We start from the raw sequence: 10,088 nt of genomic DNA, 5'->3' as shown, positions 1-10,088 counted from the left end.
TTATTTATTCTGGTATTTAATTTTTCAAATCAAGAAAAAAAATATTAAAAAGAGAAAATGAAATATTAAAAAGAAATAAAATGAATACAAAACTATTAATAAGAAAAATAAATGCATTTAATATGAGAGAGAGAGAAAAGAAAATTTTGTAAAAAACATTTTGATGATATGCGACATTATAAAACGTTATTTATTATATAGTTTAGATGGTTGTTAATAGATAAGTATCAAATAATCTTAAGATACTTGTATATTTTGTAACTATAATTTGTATCTTTCCATATTTATTTCTTTTCCTGAACAACTAATATTTCCATAATGTTTTAAGGTTGAGTGAAACTATCTGAAGTTTGGTTAAATGTCATACACATTTATCACTAGACGGGTTTTGTTACCCGGTTAGACCGTTCATAGTCGCTTCGTTTTGTAGGCGTTATAGCCTATAACGTCGGGGCACACCGCCCCCCTGGCGTTTTGGCTTTTTTTAAACGTTATACATACAACGCGATTATATGGCTCCAATATTAAAAAAAAGAGCCGTTATGTTACCGTTGGATTGGAGAGCTGGGGAATAAAAATAAAATAAAATTATTTCTTATATATTAAACCAACTCATCGCTAATCAAAACTCATCAAACTTATAAAAAATCTCTTTCAACTCTATATTTCCTCACACAAAATTCACTATATAAATGGATCCTCCATCTACATATAAACGGTTTTTCGGTCCCGACCAACAAGCCGACGACGAGGCAGAGGAACAGGTTACGGTTACGAGTGTATCGGCCTTTGCCTGGTGAAAACGATGATCAAGACGACGAGGACGAAGACGACGAGGACGAAGAGGGCGAAGACGACGACGAGTAGTTTTTTTTATTTTAATGTAATATTTATGTAATAAAATATTATTGTTATTTGATTTTTATTAAAAAGTAAAAAAAAACGAAAAGTGTAAAAGTGACTGGGCGCCACGTGACGCATAACGTCTGGGGGTGGAGAGTTATAACCACACATTGTTTTTGTAAAAAACCATAACTCTAACTGGGCTCCACATAATGCATAATGCCAGGGTTGAATAGTTATGACTAGTCATAGTTTTATAGTTACATTTATATCGCGTGATTCTATGGTAAAAGGATTGGTTACACCAACTTCACATAAAAGCTCACACCAAACTCATTGTCAATAACTTTAAAATTTGACCAGTAGTTTGACTCCAACAGCCATTTATAGTAAGTATTTTACGCTTCGCCTTCGATCTCTCAAAAACCTCTGTAATTAATCACCGTAAACTTCACCACCATACACAGTCACCGGAGATGGATGACTCTTTGGAAGCATCACAATCGGAGCCATTGGATATTATTAATCCTCACGATGATGATGATGATCTGTCCATGGAAATCGATCCTCCGTCGGGAGACAACCACGCCACTGCCGAGGATTGGCGGAAACCGCTGCACAAGGTCGTTCCGGCGGTGGTTGTGCTCCGTACGACGGCGTGTAGAGCCTTTGACACCGAGTCCGCTGCTGCAAGCCACGCCACCGGGTTTGTTGTTGATAAGCGTTGTGGAATTATTTTAACTAATCGCCACGTCGTTAAACCGGGTAATTATATGTTCATTTGGATGTAAACACTACTTTTTAATTGTTGATAAAAAAATATATATAATAAGTTGACTTAGTTGACCTTTTAATTTGAGTGTGTTTTGTAGGTCCGGTGACAGCTGAAGCTATGTTTGTGAACCGTGAAGAGATTCCGGTGTATCCGATATACCGAGACCCTGTAAGTGACAGCTTGTGGTGATATATAAATTATAACCAGACGTGGGCCCGCGCGATGCGGCGGGAAACAAAAATTATAGTAATCATGTAACAATTGTGGATGTTCAAGGTTCATTTGAAACCTTGAAATCGCTTGGACCAATCATCACTTTTGGTTACCCGGCTTACGAATGTTCAAACCATAGCAAAGGGTTTGGTTTATGGTTTACACAGAAAATTGGCCATATAAAACCGGATGGAACAGTAAATTCACTATTGAAGCTCAATAAGTGAAACCAAACCATCAGTAACGATTCAATTTAAAGTTTCAATGGTTCCGTTTCGGTTCTCAATAACAAAAAATCGAACCAACGGTTTGGCTCACGATATAACTTAGAAACCGTGAAAACCAAATTGTGAATACTCATATGTAGTATCTTAACTTTTTCTATTTGAAAAATTATAGCATAACCATACCAAAATTAAAGACATTAAAATGCTTATTTTTATGGTGTAATTTTTTATAAAAAAATATTAACGTATGAAAAAGTTATGCCCGTTGGAAAATCGTTGGTGGGAAGTTATTTACAATTAAAATTAAAAGAAATATATGAGTAAAGATAAAGGTCCAAAGTAGTAGCTATTTCTTAAATTTACAAAAGTTGAGTAAAGTTGAGGGGGCTATGTTGTGACAAGTTTGTCCATATCTTGCATGCTATATAAGACCATGTGTAAGCTCCACTACCAGGCATTATGCGCCACGTGGCGCCCAGTCAGAGTTATGGTTTTTTACAAAAACAGGTTGTAGTCATAACTCTCCACCCCCAGGCATTATGCGCCACGTGGCGCCCAGTCACTATTATTTTTTTTTGTTTTCTTAAATAATAATTAATAATAATAATATTGCTGCCATATGCCATAGAAGAAGAATAGCAGCAGCAGTGAGTAATAATCATCATCATCTTCTATTTCTATAACCCACCGGAATAAACCGCCAGAAAATATGTCGGAATAAACGGGACGGTCAATCTCATCCTCTGATCAACACCAAAAATCAATCCATCCCTTCCATCCAACATCCATCCCTTCCATCCATGTGATCAACTCGCCAGAAAAATTGCCGGAAAACATAAACTCCGGCCACCGTCAATGGCTACACCACCACGGAACCACCTCCTCCTCCATAAACCCTTCCAACAGTTATATACCACGCACCACTTTGAAAAGAGTGCCATTTCTTGCGTTTTATACAAAACGCCGGAAAAAATCAACACCCCAAAACGGGGGGGGGGGGGGGGGTGCCCCCGGCGTTATACCTCAAAACGCCATCGAAAACGTGCCATTACGGATGGTCTAAGATGTACATTAGCCATTAAAAATTGTAAATTACTTAAAAATGGGATGTCTCATGTATTATATATAGTATAGATATAGATACTGTGATTGACTGATTGTGCAATATTTTAGGTTCATGATTTTGGATTCTTTCGGTATGATCCTGCCGCGGTGAAGTTTCTGAGCTATGAGGAGATACCTTTGGCTCCTGAAGCGGCTTCTGTTGGACTGGAAATTAGAGTTGTTGGGAATGATAGTGGAGAGAAGATCTCTATTTTGGCGGGTACTCTTGCGCGTCTCGATAGGGATGCACCGCATTATAGGAAGTATGCTGCTTCACAATCTTTTCCTTTGTTTATATTCTTGGTTTGATGGAGTTGTGTAGACAAAGAGATATTTAGCCACTTGCTTAATTGGTAAAGAGAATGCTGTTGATAAGAAAATTGATAAGTATTGAATCTTATAACTGTTTTAACTTTTAAATGAAGCCTTACTTTACAGGGAAAATCATATTTGGTTTTCGAAAACTGGAAATAACTAAAGATTTATGCGTATTTACAATGGAAAGGAAATAAATCTATTTTGCTAAAACTGGGGAAACCTGTTAAGAGATTGAAATCAGGGTTCTGGGTGATGGAATCTGGAGCAAGTCGCCTTTGGTGATTTGTCACATGATCTGGCCCGTTGAGATGTTTTCATCTGTTACTAATGGGCCACGTAACTCCAAACGCAACAAAAGTTGTCATTTTAAATAATTTTATAGTTGGTATAAGTATGAGTATGCTAACTCTTGGATCAACTTCGTGTCAAAGCTGTTTAAATCCTTGCATTTGGTTAATTTAATGCACCTATATGTCTTATATATGTGATTGTTTGCTTCCATGTGTGTTTTTTTTTTATTTTACATTATTTAATAATAGTGAAAAAAGAAATGATATAAAGATTGCTGCCATTCATCACATCTTAACAATAAGAAATTTTCTTGCTGCAGAGATGAACGATTTCAATACATTCTACATACAGGTGAGCTTCCTGCTTCTAATGCTACTATTTTTGGGTTATTCTTGACTTTGACCAAGTAGTTTGGATTTCTTTTATTAAATTTAATTTTTCCATCCACAACAGGCAGCTTCAGGTACTAAAGGTGGTTCAAGTGGGTCCCCAGTCATTGATTGGCAAGGACGTGCGGTTGCATTAAACGCTGGCTGCGATTTTTCTAGTTCCTCGGCATTTTACTTTCCTTTAGAACGAGTAAGTACAATGTAATATGTTGGAACAAGAAATGTTATGTTTTCTAAGGAATCATACATAAACCCTGAAGTTTGCATTTGCAGGTTGTTAGGGCATTAAATTTCTTGCAAAATGGAAGAGATTCTAGTCAAGATAAGTGGCAAGCTGTTACAGTACCTCGTGGTACAATCCAGGTTTGTTGCTTACATTTACATTTTCTTAAAGTTAATTCTTTGTTATTAAACTTAAAAAGTTTTTTTTATTATGGGTTTCTTGTTGCTGTTAAGCAACCTTTGTCCACAAAGGATTTGATGAAACACGCAGGCTCGGTTTACAAAGTGAAACAGAGCAGGTCTGTTAGTTTTTATTCAACTTTATGTGTTGATTCATAAACAAAACGTTAAGTTCTCATGTTCTGGTATTTGATTTGTTTTTGGGTTAGTTGGTTCGCCATGAATCTCCACTAACTGAAACTGGATGCTTGTAGTTGATTCTGTGGTAAGTCTTTCAGATTCTGTTGTGAAATTGCTATCTGCAGATTCAGCTGAACATTTACGTCTGACATCAATCACGTGTATGCTGTAGGTGCCAGGTGGCCCGGCTTGTAAACATTTGGAACCGGGTGATGTTCTTGTTCGCATGAATGGAGAGATACGTGCTATATGAATATAGTTTCTTAAACTATCATTTGTAAAACTATGCTTAAATGAACTAGAGTTTACGCAGGTGATTACTCAGTTTCTGAAGATGGAGACTTTACTTGATGACAGTGTGGCCCAAAATGTTGAGTTAGAGTTTGAAAGGGGTGGCACATCTTTGACCGTTCAGTTAGTGGTGAGTGATGGTTGACTGGTCTCTTACATCCATGTTTTGTGCTTTATAAATATTTAGTGTTGGAAAATTCAATATTGTGTTTTGTTTCAGGTTGAGGATTTACACTCCATAACTCCAAACTACTTTTTGGAAGTTAGTGGGGGGATTATACACCCGCTCTCATATCAACAAGCTAGGAATTTTCTTTTTAAATGCGGTCTTGTATATGTAGCAGAACCCGGGTAAATATGTGTTCAGATAACAAGGTTTCTCTTTAGTCTATTTCTGAAAATGAAATGTTCAACCATTTGTTTTTGTATCTTTTTTTCATTTGCAGTTACATGCTTTATCGAGCTGGGGTCCCACGGCATGCCATTATCAAAAGATTAGCCAATGAACGCATTTCAAACGTTGAAAACTTCATTAATGTTCTATCCAAGCTCTCTAAAGGAGCCCGGGTTCCATTAGAATACATAAACTACAAAGATCGCCACAGGAGGAAGGTATATTAATATTGTATTGGTAAAGTATATTTTTCAGATATTTTTGTGGATAATATTGACTTTCTTGTGGTCGCAGTCTGTTCTTGTTACAGTTGACCGCCATGAGTGGTATGCCTCACCTAACATATATACACGCGACGACACTTCTGGTATTTGGATAAGAAAGACGGCGTTGCCCTCAAATTCCCAAGTACCTCATGGTGTTTCCAGCATGGACACTAGTAGCTCCGCACATGTTCAAGAGGAATCTATCGATAAAGATTCATCTGCTGATATTGAAGATCATGACACATCAGCAGACTCTGGTAGTGCTTCTGTTGCTGAGCGTGTGATAGAGCCTACTCTTGCCATGTTTACGGTAACATCTTCAAAATCAAATCATTGTTCATTTATTATTATTTGATGGGATTTGGGTACAACTTTTGGAATATTTATATTTACTGGTGTATGATCGTGTCAGTTTTATGGACCATCATCATGTATGGTTGATGGTGTTTATGCACAGAATTCTTTTGGAACTGGTGTCATTATATATCATTCAGAAGAAATGGGGTTAGTTGCAGTTGACAAGAAAACCGTTGTTGTATCAGCATGTGATGTCATGCTTTCTTTTGCTGCCATTCCAATCGAAATTCCTGGGGAGGTATGAAACAGCTTTTAAAAAATTTAAGAAGCCGACCGCTTGTTTTTGTTACAAGGTTTGATTTTTCAGGTGGTCTTTCTCCATCCAGTTCATAACTATGCAATTATTGCATATGACCCTTCTGCCCTTGGACCCGATGGTAGTTCAGTAGTCCGAGCTGCCCAACTTCTTCCAGGTAGGACAACTTGTACCAGATCAATGGTTGAGATGTTTTCTCATTTTTGTTTTCATTTTGTGACAGAACCTGCATTGAGGCGTGGTGAGAGTGTGTATCTTGTGGGATTAAATAGGAGTTTGCAAGCAACATCTAGAAAATCTGTTGTAACCAATCCGTACGCACCTCTAAAGATAAGTTCAGCTGATACACCGCGTTATAGAGCAACGAACATGGAAGTTATACAGCTTGATACTGGTAAATATCATTATCCATTTTTATATGAATTTTAAAGCATATTTATATACACTAATTAGTGAATGATGTTGGTTGATGTATGCAGATTTTGGTAGCAATTTTTCAGGAGTACTAACTGATGAACATGGAAGAGTTAAAGCTATATGGGGAAGTTTTTCAACTCAGGTTCGTACTAATCATCGATCAAAAAAGAAAAGGAAGGTTGGTTCTCTTAGTTCTTTGTTAGTCAACCTACTGTTGACTAAAATCTGACGATGAAATCTTGGTTGTAGATCAAATATGGTGCGAATTCATCTAAAGATGATTTTGCAAGAGGTATTCATATACATTCAATCAGCCAAGTTCTTGACAAAATAATATCAGGCGTGAAAGGACCGTCACTTCTAATAAATGGTGTTAAAAGACCAATGCCTCTTGTAAGGGTTTTAGAGGTCGAGTTTAATCGTGCTTTACTTTCCAAGGCTAGAAGTTTTGGGCTCAGCAACAACTGGATCCAGGTATGCAGTATGTTTCACACTTTTTTTATATGTAATATATGCAGGAATTGCTATTTTTATAAATTTGCTGTTTTGCAGGCTCTTGTAAAGAAAGATCCTGTTAGGCGTCAGGTCCTACAGGTCAAAGGTTGTTTAGCAGGATCTAAAGCTGAGAATCTATTAGAACAAGGTGATATGGTTCTTGCAATCAATAAGAAGCCGGTTACATGTTTTAATGATCTTGAAGATGCATGCCATACCTTGGATATGTATGATGACATGGATGCAAAACTTGAATTCACCATCTTTCGACAGGTTAATCATATTAATGAATCTTCGTTTAATGTGAGAAATATTAATGAATCTTGTTTTATGGTTTGCTCTTCAGGGGCGTGAAATGGATGTTCAAGTGGGAACAGATATAAGAGATGGAAATGGCACCACACGCGTAGCTAACTGGTGTGGATGCTTAGTACAAGATCCTCACCCAGAAGTGCGTGCTCTCGGGTTTCTTCCGCAAGAGGGACATGGTGTATATGTCACAAGGTATGGGTTTGAGTGTTCGACCTGTTTTTGCCAATCAGCATCACTGTCAGCTTGATGTGTCAAAAGACTAAAGAATATAATTTACGCTGTTGCAGGTGGTATTCCGGGAGCCCGGTGCATAGATACGGTTTATATGCTCAACAATGGATTGTGGAAGTTAATGGAAAACCGACTCCTGATTTGGATGCTTTTGTTAATGTCACAAAGGTACAAATGCTCATTTATTCTTTGTTTTGTGTTTTCAATAAAAATTACCCTGCCATTTATTTAATTTAAAGTAATGCATGTATACTGCATACAGGAAATTGAAGAGGAAGAATTTGTTCGTGTACGGACTGTCCACTTGAACGGGAAACCATGGGTCCTGACACTGAAACAGGACCTGCACTACTGGCCTACATGGGAGCTCAGGTTTGATCTTGAAACCGCCATGTGGCGCAGAAAGATTATTAAATCATTGGAAGCTAGAGATAGCATATGAACACTGTATTCGTATCAAATCATTGGGCTATATTTCTTAGATATACACCTCTAAACTTTAACAACTTTCTTATCTAAACGATTTACGTTACCGATTTCCACCTGGTTCGAAGCTATCCCACATTTTCTTTTTTCTTTTTCAGCTTCTTCTTGTATATTTAAAAAAAAATAAAAATTCCTAGGATTATTTTTGTCGACCTTTTTTTATTCGTCTAACAATCCTGACCGAATTCTCGCGTCCATGTTTCTTGACAGCAACACACAGGTTCACTACCAGTTATTAATATTTACAATCTAGTGCTATTAATGAGAATTAGTAGGAGAACATGTAGTGGGAAGTTAAGCGAATAACCGTCATTAGAAGTAGTACTAGTAGATCGTTTGTTGTTTATTCAGATGTCGAATGTTTATTTATCAAAATTAGGGTTTGTTACCTTTGTTTGGAGATCAAGCCTATCTCGAATGTGGCTAATCATCTTAATTTAAGTAATTTAATTTTCTGGTTTCTATCATACACATTGTAGCACGTACATGTAACTTCATATATATGATGCCATAATAAATGTTTGTATTTTGAGGTTTTCTGGCATTTTTTAATCGAAAGACTGAACTATGAACTATCATAGAACTATATATCATAAAATTGCATTGATAATAAACATTTAAAACATTCCAATTATTTGCCACTAGGTAATAAACTGATAACAGACATATAATATATCATATATGTAATCTGAGCTTTAACAAAACTACACTTACAAGAACTCCTAAGGTGAATTTGCATCTGGCTTATCATGATCATCCAATCCACCTGGAACCGGATGCTGCAAAACCTGCAGAACCAAAGCACCCAACCCATCACTCGTCGACCCAAAAAACTGACAAAAAACCCGCGCCATAACTCCAAGAATCTGCATCTGGTTCTGACACGCATTTGCATGCAACTGCATCATCTGCTTCTCATGCTCAACCTGCATCCGCACCATCTTCTCCCGCCACTTCATCTCCTCCTCCTCCCACCTCTCCTCCACCGCCATCCTTCGCCTCCTCTCCTCATCAACCTCCATTTCCAACCTCATCCTGCTCTCAGCCTCCCGTTTCGCCATCACCATCCGCCTCTCTTCAAACTCCAACTCGTTCCGAGAATCTCTCTCGGCCTTCTTCTCTTCTCGTTTCCACTCCCTCTCCTTCCGCTTCTCCTCTCTCCTCATCATAACATCTCTCAGCTCCAACATTTGAGCTCCCACCAACCCCAGCATCCTCCCATTCACCCCCTTCCTCGACTTCTTCACACGAACCGAACCCGAATCATCCGTTTCCTCATTCTGATCATTCCCACTCCCATCCTCCTCCTCTTCATCATCATTTTGTAACTCATCAAACCCTAACCCAAAAAACTCATCAAACCCATCAACTACCCTCTTACTATCACTCGCTTCAACCTCGACATCACCGAACACCTCCTTATACCTCATGAAATTCTCCCAATGATTCTCGCCGTCCTCCCAATTGTACTCCGTATCAGAAACCCTAATCTTCTGCTTCACTCCTAAATACTGATGACGCATGTTCTGGACCTTGATGCATACGTCACGCCATGACCACCTGAAGGGGAAGCTGACGGGGTCACGGAGGTGGTGGACGGAGTTGACGTGTTCGGCGATTGGTTTGAACTTCTTTTCTCTGGTTTTAAGCTTGGCTAGGGTTCCGGAGGTCAGTAGGTCGGAATATTTGGTGAGGACTGTTTGTTCTTCCACCTCTGACCACTTCTTTCGCTTCATGTTCTACCGGCGGTTAATCGGAAAACTGACTGCCGGCCGGAGAAAGAGGAGAGAGGATTAAACCGGATTAATTAATAAAGGACTAGAAACTGAATCGGGGCGGTT

The 10,088-nt window shown here is 38.1% G+C and overlaps 1 pseudogene across 1 annotated transcript; it reads left to right on the top strand.

The window, feature by feature from the left end:
* The first annotated feature begins 1,297 nt into the window (after positions 1-1,297).
* On the top strand, positions 1,298-8,203 carry LOC143581414 (protease Do-like 7; annotated as a pseudogene). Its single transcript, XR_013143815.1, has 22 exons — positions 1,298-1,608; positions 1,716-1,786; positions 3,232-3,432; positions 4,093-4,122; positions 4,225-4,350; positions 4,434-4,527; positions 4,617-4,681; positions 4,772-4,827; positions 4,915-4,984; positions 5,045-5,163; positions 5,254-5,384; positions 5,480-5,645; positions 5,722-6,003; positions 6,106-6,288; positions 6,358-6,463; positions 6,530-6,700; positions 6,786-6,865; positions 6,973-7,197; positions 7,276-7,491; positions 7,565-7,722; positions 7,818-7,929; positions 8,024-8,203. The product of XR_013143815.1 is annotated as a protease Do-like 7 (transcript).
* Positions 8,204-10,088: the final 1,885 nt, after the last annotated feature.

This window comes from Bidens hawaiensis, unplaced genomic scaffold (assembly GCF_021521415.1).
Source record: "Bidens hawaiensis isolate Kalapana, Puna unplaced genomic scaffold, B.hawaiensis_p1.1 tig00030915_1, whole genome shotgun sequence".
Lineage (NCBI taxonomy): Eukaryota > Viridiplantae > Streptophyta > Magnoliopsida > Asterales > Asteraceae > Bidens > Bidens hawaiensis.
The sequence above is the reverse complement of the archived record's forward strand: the minus strand, read 5'-3'. Positions and strand labels throughout refer to the sequence as shown.